Source organism: Pagrus major, chromosome 18, assembly GCF_040436345.1.
Source record: "Pagrus major chromosome 18, Pma_NU_1.0".
In the NCBI taxonomy this organism is placed as follows: Eukaryota; Metazoa; Chordata; class Actinopteri; order Spariformes; family Sparidae; genus Pagrus; species Pagrus major.
This window is the reverse complement of record NC_133232.1, coordinates 4924165-4934051: the sequence shown is the minus strand read 5'-3', so window position 1 is coordinate 4934051 and position 9887 is coordinate 4924165.

The following is a 9887-nucleotide window of genomic DNA, read 5'->3' as shown; positions in this document are numbered from 1 at the left end:
CCAGGATCCAGGACCGGACCGATATATAAAGCAGAGGAGGGGGAGGAGGGAGGAGGGAGGAGGGAGGGAGGGAGGAGACATCGACACCAGGACCTGGCTCACTTGAGAACCTCTAAAGCAGAAACAGCCTGTGAGCTTCAAAAAAGAAAGAAAAGTCCAGCTGAGTCTGATGAAACTTAAATTGTCCTGAACTGGCTACCGTACAGTCTGATGTAAAGCTCTGTGCAGTGAACCAACATGTGAACGTTGTTCAATCCGCATAAATCAGCTGGAAGGATGATTTAAAATAATAATAATAATAATAATTTAAACTTATATCATTTACATCCAGGAGGCTCTGTAGCGCCACCAGTGGTGAAAAGCCTCTGGCACCACGTGTCCCTTTTCTTTTCTCTTAAAGGAGACACATGCTGCTCATTGTCAGCTTTATAAGTCCACAGTGGTCTCGTACTGTCTCTTTAAGAGCCAGTCTCCTCTGATTGGTCAGCCAGCACCGCTAACAACAACAGAGCAGCTGTTGCTAAATCAATTCTTATGTATAGAAATAATGCAAACGTGTGACATGGTGACATAGTGATGTCACAAAGTCACTGACGAGGCGTTCAGGAGCAGTGTTTTCTGTGGGAGAGAAGAGCTTCTGTCGGTGCAGACTCTGCTGACTTTACATGAACAAGAACCGACACAAAGTACTCAAGGAAAGGAAACATATGAAACATGGCAGTCTCCTTGAATGTCTCACACTGTCATTACAGTTATTTTAATCTGAACGCTGTTGTCAGCGTTGTTTGTTACATTTGTAGAAAATCTCCTGACAGCAATCAACAAATGAAATGATCTCAGCAGGTCGATCAAAACATTTTGATCACGAAGCAACGAAAAGAAACAGTTAAATCTTCTTTGTGAACTTTGATGCAGCTGTGAAACACAGAGACAGAGTCTGACTGCCACCATGTGGTGAGGAGGGACGAACACCACCTGCTCTTATTATTATTATTATTATTATTATTATTGTTATTGAAAGAAAGAAAGAAAGAAAGAAAGAAAGAAAGAAAGATGATGATGATGATGATGATGATGATGATGATGATGATGATGACGACGATGATGATGATAAAACCTGATCATTTTTCAGAAAACAACAAACTAACAAGTCAGAGGTTGATTAAACTAGAACAAGTGTCTCATTATTAAAACACTGTGAAGTCCCACTGACAGTGAACACAGCGCTGGTCATCTGTCAGGCTGCAGCCTCACTGTGTCTGATGACATCATCGACCCACAGGTGAGGCGTTCAGGGACACATGCTGTCTTGTGATGTCGGTCTGAAGACAGAAATAAATAACATGTTGGTCCATTTTAATAACTGGTGCTACAAACTCTACATTCATACTCTTTATTTAAACTAATTTGTTTTTGGACAGGAAACAGGAGAGAGAGGCCGAGCAGCGAAGAGAACAAACCCGGCCTCAGTCTTGGTATATGTTGGGTGCTCTACCGTGACGTACCTGTCCAGGTGAGTGTCCCAGTGATCAGCTCCAACAGTGATGAGACAGAACAAAGTGTCCATACAGGACGACACAGTCTCTGAGTTCAGCGTCTCAACCAAACTCCAGCTGAGATTTGATGGATTTAACAGATCGTCCGTCTCCAAACAGTCTGAATGTTTCTCCAACACAGCAGCTGCTTTCTGTCTCAAACCAGATCACTGATTCATTTAGATCTGGTTCTGTCCTGAGAGACGTCAGTCAGGACTGATCTGATGATCCACGGATCAAAACCACTGGAACATGGAGGGTTAACGGTTATTTGCACATCTCAGTTGAAATGATGTTAAGATCTACTGACACGTTTATTTATTCTGGATTTTTAATCTTTGAAAAACAAATTCTGCCCAGTTTGACCAGTAAATCACAGGAGACAGCAGAGGATAACTTGGGGACTGAAGTCCGTCTGTGAACCCCCTCACTGGTTGGCCAGCTCTTCTTTCCTGCTGCGTTCATGAGCCTGTGATAAAATCAGATAAATCAAAGCCAGCTGTCACACTGTGCTGTGTTAGAGAGCTGATAAACTCAGAGCTGGAGGTGAAGCGATAAACAAACACCAATATGGAAACTTCCTGAACGTCTGCCGGCTCCAGGACGGATCACAGTTTGTATAAATTTGTGGTTTCCACTTTAAACTAAATCTGTCTGCTGAGATCATCGCAACACTGACAGCTAACCTCTGAAGACAGGCCAGGAGGAAACATCCTGCACTCTCAGTCAGTTGAACCCAACACTGTCTCAACAATCAACTATCTTACAAACTGGACCTTTGAGTGTTTCAAACAAAAATATCTTACAGACACAAGATATTTATAAAATATCAGGTTTTGGGAGTTTTAAAATGTTCAGATTCTGTTAGATGATATTTTTAATCATGTCACAGTGGAGCATGGACAAAGTCACGTTCTTCACTGGATTCAAACTGCTTCATCTGAACGTTATAATCCAGCTGTGTTTCTTCATTCTTTCTTTAAAAAGTTTAACTTTGAGATAAACGTGGGTGTCATCAGCATAGAAAATGAATATAGATGGAAACTATTCAGCCCTGCCCCTCCGCAGAGAGAAGATGTGGGCCAAGGTTAAAGAACTGTTGAGATGAAGTCATCTCTCTGAGGAGGTCTGAAAATAATTCTCAGCTGAGGTCAGTGTGTGTTTGAACTAAAAAAGAACTAATTGATTCAGAGTTTATACACAGATGACATTTTACAGACAGGATGTACGTTTTTAAAAGGTTTCAGCGTTAATGAACTGATGAATCAGGAGTGGTTGGACCAGAGAGGCCAGAGATCACTGTTCAAGACTGAGTCTCATCTGTTCAAGACAAAGAGTTTCACTTTTTAACATTTTCCAGTTGTGTTCGTGGCAACAGATTAACACTTACTGTCTTTGCACGGTCTCATGTACACACATAGACAGATATATACACATGCACCTTATCCCTGCTGTCCATATTTTGTATACTCTATGTTTCTTTATGTATAATTGTATTATTATTAGTAGTAGTATTTCTTATGTGTATTTTATGTACTAATTTACTGTTTACCATGTCTGTAGTTGAGCAGAAGAACTTCACACGAGTGAACTTGTACAATCAGAGTGACAATAAACATTTTGAATCTTGAAGAAACCATTTTTATTTTCCACAATCTGTTTATTGATACTTCCTGAATGAAAGCCAACAATGGAAAACAACATTTGGTCAATACAATAATGATAAAGCAAAAGTGCAAATTGTGGGCAAAATAGGAACGAGACAAAACCAAGACAGAACCAGGACTCTGGACTGAGGACACATCAGGAGGACATGAAATGAATAAAAACTCCCACATCTTACCAAATGTCCTCAGTGAGCTCTTCATTGTGCACCTAATTCTTTCCAGTTTGGCAAAATCAAGGACTTTTCTTACCCACAGCGTGTGAGAGGGAGAGGCGTGGAGAAGAGAGACTGAAGGTGGGATTAAATAATGCAATCATAGCATCAGGTTGATCCATTCTGTAGTGATCTAAACACCAGAACATGTGAGCATGTCTCTCAGGTGCTCCGGTACAATCTGGTCCATGTTTTGCACAGATAGCTGACTGTGTACTTCATGAAGAGTTCCTCAGAACTGTCTTCTCCCTGATCCTCCATTGATATATGGGATTTAAGGAGTCTGAACGTAGATAATATGATATCTCTCCTTCAGAGCAGGTACTGGCTAGAGGAACGTGTCCAGCTGTGAATCAACAGGTCGGACAGGAAACTGTAGATACCTGAAGAAGAGTTGTTGTAGAGAAAACCTCTCAGATAACTGAAGCAAAAATCTTTACTTTACTTTGATGCCTCAGTCGGACCACACAGTGAATGCATGATCGATCAAAGATGGAGGTCGTTGGAGCTGATGTTGAATATGTTTGGAGACGAGAACTGATTCCAAATCCCAAGGAACGTCTGAAATACCACATTTCTGTTGTAGCGGAGAGAGAGAACGGTTTGAGTCAAACTGTACGATCGTACAACCTGATGATTAGATGCTGAACAGTAAAACCTTGTTGGTTTAAAACCGTCACAGCTCGACTCAAAGGCTGCGACACCAGGAGACCAGACAAGTAAGACAAACATTTATTTACAGTCAGTCATGAGTAATGTGAGCGTGCAGAGTGTGGACGTCAGCAACAACAGAAACAGGACGGACCACACCGGGCACAGGTGTAGCTCAGGTGTAGCTCATCAAGCCAATGACGACCAGCAGGAGGAGCAGGAGCCCCTGGTGGAAGGGTGAAGTCATCACAAAACGTACAAAAAAAAACAAAGAAACACCAGATGTCTCCGTACAGCTCGTCTGCTGTACAAACTGATCTGAAGACGTTATTTACAGCCTTTATTAAGATGAAGTCTTCACCCGAGCTGCTATGATAACTGAGCTTTACCATCGAGGCTGTAAAAAACACCTCTTCAGATCAGTTTGGGATCTCAGAGCTTCTGCAGACTTGAATTACTCCGGACTACATTCAACACAGACGTCAGTGAACTCATCATACACAAAGACATCTAACCTGTCCAACATCACCACGAGACATCAGAGCAGCTGTTTACGCCTCTGAACTCCTTTAATGGAGGAGGTGACAAGCATCATCATCATCATCACCATCATCATCATCATCACCATCTTCATCTTCATCATCATCATCATCATCATCATCATCACCATCATCTCTCTCTCTCTCTCTGTCTGTCTCTGTCTCTCTGTGGTGAAGTGAGGAATCTCTCAGGTTTCTTTACAGCAAATTTGAGCTTTTTCACATTCTGGTGCTGTGACACCCAAAACACACACACACACACACACACACACACACACACACCATCAGAGCTGCAGGTTTACAGCTCACAGCACTTCATCATGTCAGAGACACTGGGACTGAAGCTCTCTGCGGGTCGTCGGGTCGTCACTCACCTTCACTTTGTGGGATTCTGGTTCTGAGTGCAGCTGGTTTTCAAAGTTCTTCCATGTCGAAGCTCCGACATCAGAGCACAGAGAGGCAAGACGATGATGACCACGATGAAAACATGACGGCTGTTATTACAGACACACTCTACCTGAAGTTATGTAAGCTAACGGCTAACAGCTAACAGCTAACAGCTGAGTGTGACCTGCATGAGTCTGAACTGAATTCTTCCTCCTCTGACCCTTCAGGACCTTTTCCACCTGTAAAACATTTAACAGGAGGAAAATAGATCAGGTTTACCCTCCTGGAACCAACCAGTCAGTCAGACAGTCAGCCAGACCTTCAGTCAGTCAGTCAGACAGTCAGTCCTTCAGTCAGTCAGTCAGACCTTCAGTCAGTCAGTCAGACAGTCAGCCAGACCTTCAGTCAGTCAGACAGTCAGACCTTCAGTCAGTCAGACCTTCAGTCAGTCAGTCAGACAGTCAGTCCTTCAGTCAGTCAGTCAGACCTTCAGTCAGTCAGGCAGTCAGTAAGACAGTCAGACAGTCAGACCTTCAGTCAGTCAGGCAGTCAGTCCTTCAGTCAGTGAGTCAGTCAGTCCTTCAGTCAGTCAGTCAGTCAATCAGTCAGTCAGTCCTTCAGTCAGTCAGTCAGTCAGTCCTTCAGTCAGTCCTTCAGTCAGTCAGTCAGTCAGTCAGTCAGTGAAGGCAGCAGCAGAACTTGTGTTTGTTAATGACTGAGTGTTTCCTGTGAACCGGATCATTAAACTGATGCAGATGATTCTGATGTTGGGTTTTCTTTAGTGACGGAGGTTCTGAGCTGCTGACAGGAGACAGACTCCACCCTGCTGATCAAAGCCGGATCCAAACATCCACCTTCAGTGAATTGTGGGTAATTAAATGAGTGAAGTCTGGTGAAGTCTGCAGAAAGTTCTCCTGAGGGCCCTCGTGGACCGGATGAATTGTGGGTTTGAGCCCTCCACACTCACAGACGTCCCCTGAACACACCAGCAGAGTCTGGACGAGCGCTGCAGTCCAGACGTTTGGACGCTGCCGGTCCATCCCACAGTCTGGAGACAAATATTGTTCCTTTTACTCCATTACATTAATTGGATATTAATTAGTTACTAATTACTTTACAGATTCAGATTATGTTATTGTTTACAGGCTGTTATTGTGACGTGTTACTGATCAGATAGTGCAGCACATTTTTAAATTAGTTTATTTTATCGACAATCTGACAGAAAAATCACAGAAAATCTGAAAGATGCTGAATAAGAGCCTGATATCAGTCTGTCTGAGTCTATACATACATGTAAATATATAAATCACTGGTACTTTTCATACTTAAGTATATTTAACATCAGATACTTTAAGACTTTTACTGGAGTATATGTGTGACGTTCACTTTTACCACAGTAATATTTTAACACCATATCTTTACTTTACTCGAGTACGACATCACAGTATTGTACATCACTGATCTGACTCGGCTGAATCTTCTGTGTTTGTTTCTCTTCTGATTGAGATCAAACCTCCTCAATCATTTAAAACTCCTGATATCAGTGGACCTGAGCGACGCTCCATCCAAACCTCTACATGATTCATTCAACTAGAACTGATTGATCTTTTAAAGTTGGATCAGTCTCTGTGACACAGAACATGAAGACACGTCTGCAGATGTTTCACTGGAACATGTATTCATGTGCAGACTGACACAAACTGTCATTTAATAAATCAAATCATGACTTCAGTTAGTAAACAATGTACAAAAAATAACTGTAATAACATCAATAATACAATAAAACATCTGCTGCTTCAGTCTGAGAGTCACAGCGGCCAAACTGATCTGTTTTTCAAAATAAAAGATTTAAAGCAAACATACTATAGTGTGTGTGTGTGTGTGTGTGTGTGTGTGTGTGTGTGTGTGTGTGTGTGTGTGTGTGTGTGTGTGTGTGCAGATGGTCTGTAACAAACAGAGCTGCTTTGTGTTCAGGTTTCCAGCAGATGTTCTCTCAAGGTCAAAGGTCACCCACAGGAAGGAGCACACACACACACACACACACACACACACACACACACACAGACTGGTTTCAGTGTGCAGAGCTCCCTCTGCTGGTGACAGAAAACAGACTGAAGAACTTCATGAGGAGAAAGTTAAACCCTACAGGAGGAGGAGGTGCTCATGGGAAATGTAGTCTTCATTCTGCTCCTTTAATTAAATCAGAATGTTGTGATTAAACTGTAACAGCTTTTAAAATCAGCCGATGACTTTTTAATTTAGCTTTTGACTTTTTTCTCGACGTTAGCCTGAAAACTGAGTCCTGAAAAACTTGTTTCAGAATAAAAGCTCACGTTTAAATGAAACTAAACGTGTTCAGGCGAGGTTCAGGTTACGTTCTGGTGGGGTTCAGGTGGGGTTCAGCTGAGGTTCAGGTGAGCTTCAGGTAAGCTTCAGGTGAGGTTCGCTTAGCGGTTGCTAACAAGTGTCTAAATGAGACTACAGAGGTGGTCGGGGACATTAAACGTCCTCACAGCGAACACAGAGACTCATCTACTCACTAGTCTGTCTTTACAGGCCCAATTTAGTCACAAACTATTCTAACTCTGACTTTACAACTTGTACATTGATCAGTTTATACAAAACCAGTAATTGTGCAGTAAGACACTTAGTGGTGGTGACATTTAAGTCATGTGACCGTGATGTCGTCTGTTTGTAGCCTAACATTAGCTTTTTACTGCTATACATTTAATTTAATTAATTCATCCTTACAAATTCAAATTCAAAGGAGCTTTATTGGCATGAAAGTTTTTACAACAATGTTGCCAAAGCATTAAAACATAACTTGTCCAAACACTCGGACAGAACATAACAAATAACAACATAAACACAACACCAAGATTGATTTACATTAATTATATATACAGTATATGGGTCAGTGACATATACACCAGAAAAAAGTGTTTTTTCAAAAACTTCAAATAACAGGCATAAAAATGATTGACTTTTGTTCTACTAATTCTCATCTTTATAGAAACATATGTTATTTTTAGATTTTCAATTGGAATCAGAATTTATGTGACAATTTGTTGTATTAGTGCCTAAAATCGTCATATGGTGTGACATGAAAATAATTGTATATAAAATGAAAATGGATTATACCTTTTTTAAGTTACTCACTTTATCAAAGTCCTTTATCATAACTAAACTGTGATCCATTATAGTTTTGTGAAAATTAATTAAATTTGTGTATTATTTTCTAAATCATTGCTCAATGTGAGACCTATGTCGTCAGTCTTTCAACGTATTTTCTATTTATTGTGACAAACCTTGCTATAAAATTATAAAAATATTTGTGACTCTTGCTCATACTATTTTCTATGTATTCCATGAACATTTTCACATTTAATCATTAATAAAGGTATGTTATTGTCACAATTTGGAATGTCACACCACATGATATAGTGTCACACCATATGATCATGTCGCCATGTGTCAATGCAAAACATGTATGAACCTACCTATTGGAGTACTGATCACTCATATGGCATGAAATATTAATTAGGGTTGAGATGAGATGAGATTCTCTGCGTTCCTCTTAGTTGCACTGCCTACAGTGTTCTAGTCCAATGATATTTTAGATATCATGTATTTCCAGGCTTCAAGAAATCTGCCCCAAGGCCTTTTGAATCAACAATGAAGGCACCCTCTAAAACCCTCCATCAGACCTTCCTATTGGTCAGCGGATGGAAACAGACCGTTGTCGTTTACTTTTCTTTTCTTTGCCTCAGCAACTCCTCTCTCCTCGCAGGGTGTCATTATTTGCCTCAAGCTGACAAAAAAAAGGGAATGTATGGTTTAAGACGAAGACAAAACATTGTTTAGACTTAAACAGCATTCTAAGGTTTCTGTGAAGGGGTCTGCTGTGTCTGTCTGATAAACTAGAAATCTGTATCACCGAATAAAACTAAACTAAACTAAACACATCTATTGTGGATAATTACAGCTTTTATGTGATGATGGATGCAAACAAATGTTTAAAAGGACAAAACATACATTGGACTTTGTTATTTATTGTTATATCTGCAGGAAATTACAATTTGTATCATATGGTGTGACAATCAAAATCATATGGCGTGACAGGCAGACAGGTCACAGCATATGATAAAGTGTCACACCATATTATGTTTTCTGCACTTAGCACAACCTTGAGTCTTGTAGATACACATTAACATGCTAACAAGATGCTAGCTATAACAAAGCAACATAGATTTACATGTAATTATGACAACAAAAATAAAATTTCTTTTGCATTTCTATGAAAAATGTGTCACACCAAAAGACATCTGGAAGTGGGACTTTTGTCAGAGTGCCAACAAAATCTGATTTATTGAAAACACAAAAATGATAACTCACCTCAGAAACCTGTCATTGTCTGGTATTAATAGTACTGAACAACCTTGCTGAAGAAGGACCTCTCATTCCCAAGGATGTCAAAAAAGTTGCCCGTTGAAATATCCCAAAATAGTGTCACACCATATGATTTTGATTTGTGTGACAAAATCTTTTTGATCAGAACTGACTCAAAACATTATGCGTGGACTTTGAAAAGAGTAGGCTCACAAATAGACATCTGTATCATTTTTCTGTATTGTTTTGAGAATTTTTGCATTTATTTTTCTTAGCTTTATTCAAGTTCTTACTTTGAGAATCAAGTGCTGGACAGTCACACCATATGAGTTTTGTTATGTTTGGTTGAAAATTCTGAAAAAATGAGTGATGAACTGTTTTAATGTTGAGTATGTTCACATAAAGCATAATCTTCTGCACAATATTGAGAAGGTTTTTGACAAATATATTTTATATTTATACATGTTTGACACTGAAGACAGCAAAACTGCGTTGTCAGGTCACACA